The following is a 6,972-nucleotide window of genomic DNA, read 5'->3' as shown; positions in this document are numbered from 1 at the left end:
CGACGTTCACTTTAACCCAACATTAATCCAGGGGGAATACGACTTGTCCGGAAGCGGAATTCCTTGGTACGCACCCCACCCAGGGCATTTGATCTGATCCCAGAGCCGACCAAAAACAACGTCGCCGCAGAAGAGGTAGACGGAGCGGTCCTGGTCAGACTTCGAAGGCATGCACACCACCCACCGCTTCCGAGTATATTCCGAGGGCAATGTCCGGTCTCTAGATAACAAGGTAGACGAAATTAGGGGCAAGGGTTGATTTCCAGAGAGACACATCAGGGATTTGCATACTCTTTTCATCACTCAGGCATTAACTATCTTCTTCATGGAGACATGGCTCTAAATCAAATCATCAAATCAAGTTTTTTAATAGCCCTTCGTACATCAGCTAATATCTCTCGAAGTGCTGTACAGAAACCCAGCCTTAAAAACCCCAAACAGCAAGGCAATTGCAGGTTGTAGAGCACGTGGCTAGGAAAACTCCCTAGAAAGGAAACCTAGAAGAAAACCTAGAGAGGAACCAGGCTAATGAGGGGTGCCAGTCCTCGTCTGGCTGTGCCGGGTGGAGATTTATTAACGACATGGCCAAGTGTAAAATGTGCATAATGACCCAGCATGGTCAAATAATAATCGCAGGAATTATCGTCAGTCTGGCTTTTTCAGTAGCGGATCTATTAAGAGTTGAAACAGCAGGTCTGGGACAGGTAGGGTTCCATACCACGCACGAGCAGAAATTTGAAACTGGAACAGCAGCATTGACGTCGCTCTGATATCCAATAGTTCTTCCCGGCTGTATGTAATAACACTTACTATTTTCTGTGTTAACAATGTAAGAAATAACACATAAAAAAAAAATTACTGCATAGTTTCCTAAGGACTAGAAGTGAGGCGACCCTCTCTGTCGGCGCCATCTTGCTACCGATCTTGTCTCACCGCTGTAACTCCCCAACGGGTTCGGGAGAGGCGAAGGTCAAGTCATATATCCTCCGAAACATGACCGCACTCCTTAACACCCGCCCGCTTATCCCAGAAGCCAGCTGCACCAATGTGTTGGAGGAAACACTGTTCAACTGACGACCGAAGTCAGTCTGTAGGCGCCCGGCCCACCACAAGGAGTCGCTAGGATATGATTAGTCAAGTAAAGCTCCCCCGGCCAAACCTTCCCCTAACCTGGACGACGCTTGGCTAATTATGCGCTACCCTATGGTACTGTGACACAGCCTGGGATCAAACCTGGGTCTGTAGTGACACCACAARCCATGCGATGCAGAGCCTTAGACCTCTGTGCCCCTCAGCAGGCCCTCGTCCAATGATTATTTTGTAATGTAATGGAACTGAGAGTCATGATCAAGGGCTAGGGGAGGCATGTTTTGATGGGACCATTTTAGTAGCTACTAGACKAGAACAAAATGTTTTCTGATATGCATACAGGAAACAATTAAATCAAATCAAATTGTATTGGTCACATACACATGGTTAGCAGATGTTGATGTGAGTGTAGCGAAATGCTTGTGCTTCTAGTTCCGACAGTGCAGTAATATCTAACAAGTAATCTAACAAATTCCCCAACAACTACCTAATACACACAAATCTAAAGGGGTGAATGAGAATATGTACATATAAGTATATGGACGAGCGATGGCCGAGCGGCATAGGCAAGGTGCAATAGATGGTATGAAATACAGTATATACATGTGATCTGAGTAATGTAAGATATGTAAACTAGAGGTCGACCGATTATGATTTTTCAAGCCGATACCGATTATTGGAGGTCCAAAAAAAATCTATACCGATTAATCGGCCGATTTTTTTAGTTTATTTGTAATAATGACAATTACAACAATACTGAATGAACACTTATTTTAACTTAAAATACACTGCTCAAAAAAATAAAGGGAACACTAAAATAACACATCCTAGATCTGAATGAATGAAATATTCTTATTAAATACTTTTTTCTTTACATAGTTGAATGTGCTGACAACAAAATCACACAAAAATGATCAATGGAAATCAAATTTATCAACCCATGGAGGTCTGGATTTGGAGTCACACTCAAAATTAAAGTGGAAAACCACACTACAGGCKGATCCAACTTTGATGTAATGTCCTTAATAACCTTTCAGTGATACCCATCCCGGATCCGGGAGCATCCTCATCAAAAAAGCTGACTAGCATAGCCTAGCCTAACGGGACAGGGATATACATATGTAATAAGAATTGTTTTACATGATAACTCAACAAGTCAAGTACCATGGCAAATGAACAGATAAACATCTGTATATTGCCAGACATCATTTCCGATCTTTTTAAAAATGTTTATCAGCGAAAACACAATTATTGTATCTTATATTTTCTATGGATAGCTAACCACAATTGCTCGGAATACACATCAATCGGACGGATATTTCGGTTTTCTGAATCACCCATAGTATCCCAGAGGCTGCAGAGGTTATTAATTTACAAACGAGCCCTCACACTCAATATTGGTAACAGAATAAAATTAAACACGAACCCAATGTGCAAGCTAACTTCGAATCCAGACGTACAGTCACAATGAACATCATTTAACGTAAGTTTTGCACCCGAGTATCTATTCTATGAGTGTCAACTGTTATGGCTGTAGAGAATGATGATCGCGACTATCTCACAATACGATCAGATCAATATCGCTCGGTAGTGAGACAATAGGATGAACTAACGGCCAAAGCAAAGAGTTGACGCGCGAAAGAATGCAGAGCAAGTAGAGCAGAGAGACCAAAAATAGAGAGCATAAGAAACAGGGAATAATGAGACAATAACGAGTACTCCATATTAAACACAATTTCATATGAACAACAAATAAATCACACTATGACTATACCCAACCGTACTAGCGGGAGGGGTTGGGGGTTTTTGTGTTTTGAACTAGGACAAATGAAAGATAAACATTCCTATGTGGAAATCAGCCATTATTTCATTTTTGTAAGGGTGTTAGCAGTCGAAAACGACTAATATAGAGGAATGTTATATTAGCTCATCACACAATAGCCAAAACACCACAATCGCCATTTACCACACCGCAAACATAGCTTTCGCAAAAATCAGCAATAGATTAAAATTAATCACTAACCTTTGGACAACTATTCATCAGATGACAGTTCATAACATCAGGTTATACAATAATTATGTTGTTCGAAAATGTCATATTATAGGCAAATCGTGGTATACATTGTGAATACGTAGCAACAATTCCCAAAATCTCCAGAGATATTTTGGACAGTCACCTAATCTAATCGAAGTCTCATAAACTTTCTAAAAAATACATGTTGTACAGCAAATGAAAGATGACACTGGTCAATGCAAGACGCTGTGTTAATTTTTTAAATAACTTTAGTAGAACATACACCACATGCAGTATTGAGGAACAGACGCTCACATATCTCCGCCTTGTTGGAGCCAACATTTAACCACATAAAATACGAAATAACATACTATATGGTATCTTACTTTCTTGAGCTCCCATCGAATGTGTGCCAAGTAGTTCCAGATTTCCAGAATAATCAATGTTTGTTTAGAATCCATCTATCGTCGTACTTAGTGCAACTGGAGCCACGTGGAGTCACGTGCCAAAAAGTTTGCGCTGCATAATAAAGACAATAGAAGTGAATCCAATACTGAGTCACCGCGTGGAAAATCTAGTGTAGATTGATAACTGTGATCAAACTCGTTGGAAAATCAATGTCTATTGACTAAGAGCACAATTCGCGGTTCGAACGTTTCAGAAAACAATGTCGAGTTCTCCTCCGCGGCCGTCGAACTGACAAAAGCCGGACCTGCCATCCAAAAGCTCTTATTCGGCCTCACATCAAGATAGCACCCATTCAACCTTCTATCCTCTGCCTGTTGACATTAGTGGAAGGCGTAAATGAAGTGCATATATAAAATAAAAAGAGCAATTGATAGGCAAGCCTGAACAGACTCGTTTTCAGATTTTTCACTTCCTGTATGGAAGTTTGCTGCCCAAGAAGTTGTGTTTTACCACAGATATAATCAACAGTTTTAAGAATTTCAGAGTGTTTTCTATCCAAGTAAGTAAGTAAATGCATATTGTATGATCTCGAAGAGTACGAGGCCGTGTCATATGGCACGATTTTTCCAAAGTTGAAAACAGCGCCCCCCTATTCACAAGAAGTTTTAAAAACAAGTCAAAATATAGGCTCAGTAGTGGTGTGTGGCTCCACGTGCCTGTATGACCTTCCTACAACGCCTGAGCATGCTCCTGATAGGGTGGGATGGTCTCCTGAGGATCTCTCAGAGACTGGACTAAAGCATCCGCCAACTCCTGGACAGTCTGTGGTCACGTGGCGTTGGTGGATGGAGCGAGACATGATGTCACAATGTGCTCAATTGGATTCAGGTCTGGGGAACGGGCGGGCCAGTCATAGCACAATGCCTTCCTCTTGAGGAACGCTACACACCTCCAGCCACATGATGGTAGCATTGTCTTGCATTAGGACAACCAGGGCCAACCGCACCAGCATATGGTCTCACAAGGATCTGAGGATCTCATCTCGTACCTAATGGCAGTCAGGCTACCTCTGGCGAGCACATGGAGGCTGTGCGGCCCAAGAAATGCACCCCACACGATACCACCGCAAAACGGTCATGCTGGAGGATGTTGCAGGCAGCAGAACGTTCTCACGGCGTCTCCAGACTCTGTCACGTCTGTCACATGTGCTCAGTGTGAACCTGCTTTCACTGTGAAGAGCAAGGGCGCCAGTGGCGAATTGTCAATCTTGGTGTTCTCTGGCAAATGCCAAACGTCCTGCACGGTGTTGGGCTGTAAGCACAACTCTCACTGTGGACGTCGGCCCTCAACCACCCTCATGGAGTCTGTTTCTGACCGTTTGAGCAGACACATGCACATTTGTGGCCTGCGGGAGGTCATTTGTAGGGCTTTGGCAGTGCCTCCTGCTCCTCCTTGCACAAAGGCGAGGTACGGTCTCGCTGCTGGGTGTTGCTCCTACGGCCTCCTCCACGTCTCCTGATGTACTGGCCTGTCTCCTGGTAGCGCCTCCATGCTCTGGACACTACGCTGACAGACACAGCAAACCTTCTTGCACAGCTCGAATTGATGTGCAATCCTGGATGAGCTGCACTACCTGAGCCACTTGTGTGGGTTGTGACTCCGTCTCATGCTACCATAGATGAAAGCACCGCCACATCAAAAGTGACCAAAACATCAGCCAGGAAGCATAGGAACTGAGAATGGTCTGTGGTCACACCTGCAGAACCACTCTTTATTGGGGTGTCTGCTAATTGCCTATAATTTCCACCTTTTGTCTATTCCATTTGCACAACAGATGTGAAATGTATTGTCAATCATGTTGCTTCCTAAGTGGACAGTTTGATTTCACAGAAGTGTGATTGACTTGAGATACATTGTGTGTTTAAGTGTTCCTTTATTTTTTTGAGCAGTGTATAATCCAAATAAAATCAATTTAGCCTCAAATAAATAATGAAACATGTTCAATTTGGTTTAAATAATCAAAAACAAAGTGTTGGAGAAGAAAGTAAAGTGCAATATGTGCCATGTAAGAAAGCTAAACGTTTAAGTTCCTTGCTCAGAACATGGAAAATGAAAGCTGTGGTTTCTTTAACATGAGTCTTCAATATTCCCAGGTAAGAAGTTTTAGGTTGTAGTTATTATAGGAATTATAGGACTATTTCTCTCTATACTTCGAATTTCATATACCTTTGACTATTGGATTTTCTATAGGCACTTTAGTATTGCCAGTTAACAGTATAGCTTCCGTCCCCTCCTCGCTCCTACCTGGGCTCGAGCAAGGGGAACAACTTGCAGAGCAAGGGAACAACTCCTCCAAGTTCAGAGCGAGTGACGTTTGAAACGCTATTAGCGCGCCCCCGCTAACTAGCTAGCCATTTCACATCGGTTACACCACCTATCTCGGAGTTGATAGGCTTGAAGTCATAAACAGCAGAGCTGCTGGCAAAACGCACAAAATGCTGTTGGAATGAATGCTTACAAGCCTGCTGGCTACCATCGCTCAGTCAGACTGCTCTATCAATCATAGACTTAATTATAAAATAAATAACACACAGAAATACGAGCCTTAGGTCATTAATATGGTCGAATCCGGACTATCATCTCGAAAACAAAACATTTTATTCTTTCAGTGAATACGGAACCGTTCCCTATTTATCTAACGGGTGCATCCATAAGTCTAAATATTCTGTTACATTGCACAACCTTCAATGTGTTATGTCATAATTACGTAAAATTCTGGCAATTAGTTCGCAACGAGCCAGGCGGCCCAAACTGTTGCATTACCCTGTTCTCGCGTGCAATGAACGCAAGAGAGTGACACAATTTCACCTGGTTAATATTGCCTGCTAACCTGGATTATTTTAGCTAAATATGCACCGCATCGATTATATGCAACGCAGGACACGCTAGATAAACTAGTAATATCATCAACGATGTTAGTTAACTAGATGTATGATTGATTGATTGTTTTTTTATAAGATAAGTTTAATGCTAGCTAGCAACTTACCTTGGCTTCTTACTGCATTCGCAGTAGTGCAATGAGAGGCAGGTGGTGTAGGAGCGGTGGTCCTCTTGGCTTTATTCTCCTGGGTCGTTATCTGGCGGCTAGTTAATGGTGGCGTTGATAAATGTTGTACATGTGTTGAAAAGTCCCGAGCAGAGCATAGGTAGAGTATCTGTCGTTCTGCCCCTGAACAAGGCAGTTAACCCACCGTTCCTAGGCCGTCATTGAAAATAAGGATGTGTTCTTAACTGACTTGCCTAGTTAAATAAAGGTGTAAAAAAAATACTGATTTCAGATTGTTATGAAAACATCAAATCGGCCATTCCAATTAATCGGTCGACCTCTAATGTAAACATTATTAAAGTGGCATTATTTAAAGTGGCATTGTTTAAAGTGACTAGTGATCCATTTATTAAAG

The sequence above is a fragment of the Salvelinus sp. IW2-2015 genome, linkage group LG6.1 (genome assembly GCF_002910315.2).
Source record: "Salvelinus sp. IW2-2015 linkage group LG6.1, ASM291031v2, whole genome shotgun sequence".
Taxonomy (NCBI): domain Eukaryota; kingdom Metazoa; phylum Chordata; class Actinopteri; order Salmoniformes; family Salmonidae; genus Salvelinus; species Salvelinus sp. IW2-2015.
The sequence above is the reverse complement of the archived record's forward strand: the minus strand, read 5'-3'. Positions refer to the sequence as shown.